This window comes from Aptenodytes forsteri, unplaced genomic scaffold (genome assembly GCF_000699145.1).
Source record: "Aptenodytes forsteri isolate BGI_AS27 unplaced genomic scaffold, ASM69914v1 Scaffold241, whole genome shotgun sequence".
In the NCBI taxonomy this organism is placed as follows: Eukaryota; Metazoa; Chordata; class Aves; order Sphenisciformes; family Spheniscidae; genus Aptenodytes; species Aptenodytes forsteri.
In genome coordinates this window covers 9,766,644-9,768,079 of record NW_008795252.1, presented here as the reverse complement: position 1 = coordinate 9,768,079, position 1,436 = coordinate 9,766,644, and positions in this window count along the sequence as shown.

Sequence of the window (1,436 nt, the reverse complement as noted above, 5' to 3'; positions counted from 1 at the left end):
CCCCTCCTGCTTTTCCTAACTGCAATCAGCAGTTAAACAGTTTAACTTAGTGATCAGCAAGGCACTGCAGGGCCAGGGCATGCCTCTGAGACGCAAGTGCTGAGGGCCCAGCGCGGGGACAGCACGCAGCATACGCTCCAGCAGAAATCCCTGAACCAGCGCTCAAGACTCTGCTCATTCAGCGTGGCCAGAACTGAGGCAGTAATGGGTCTCATCACCCTGAACTACTTCCCCACCGACCGGTAAGAACTGGGGGTTGTTAGCTTCTATGGGAGACAGTGAACCTCTTGTACTTGAGGCACTGAAGGCGATGCGGGTTTGAGGCTGAGGGGCTGAAGCTAGATTTTCATGCAAAGCCTTGAATTTGACTATTTAGCTAGCTAGATAACTCAATTTATGGCCCTGTTTTTAACGGAAGGTTAGAGCAGACAATCTCCGGAGGTCCTTTCCAACCTAGACTTCTCTGAAAGAAAATGATAGAATTATAGAAATTTTGTCTAAACTGTTTTTTCCTTATATGGATAACCATGCAGTCTTACCCGTCCATGTCAGAAGAGTAAGGGAGAAGGGGGTACAGCCTAGTGAGCCTTGATGGTCTCTGAAGATAAGATGCCAAGCTCTGAAGATCATCTTACAGCTGCCGAGCAGAGTTCTGTAGGGCCACAAAGTTGTCTTGGTGCTGTTTTGCGAGGGCCACCCTTAAGGACAGTACCTTTAGTTCAGTGCTGGCCACAAGGGACCTGGAGTGGCTCCTGCAAGACCTCTGCAGCATCCTGGCCAGTGTTCCAGCAAAAAGGTTCATTAGTCTGGCATCTCTGCCTTTGCTGAGCTTCATGCCCCAAGTGATAATCCTCCTGTAAGGTGGAGTGTGAGGGAGAGGTGACAGAAGCTCTCTGCATGCAACCAAATTCAGTGCAGCGTGGTTCAGGCACTCAAGGTTTTTGAAGTAGGGATACCAGTATGTTACACAGTTCCTGATTATATTTCTATTACTCTGTTTCTTGAGGGGCTTTATGATTTCAGATTTATGATCTGAACATGCTGCTTTTGAAAGCAATTAAGAGCCATCGTCTTTTTGCTCTGCTGGTTTTGCACTGACTCACTTGTCCCCAGCTGTGTACTTTAATGCTAGTGAAGAGAGGGAACAAAGGTTTTAACTAAAATTTTTACAGAGCGCTTGCAACCTACTTGTTGAGTCCAAGAGCAGAAACACGTCTATTCACAGGCAGAATGATGTGCTTTATCACCTGTCTTGAGGGGAACACTGCTGCTTCACTTTTTCCACATCCAGTGAATGGAGCAGGTGGTGGTGTTCTTCCGCGGGTTTTCCCGGGGCCCATGCTCCACATTCCTGCCTCGGGCCCCGAGGAAGCGAGGCCGGCATGGCGCGCCCTCCCCTCCACCTCCCGTGCCCGAGTCCCCTCATGGCGAAACAC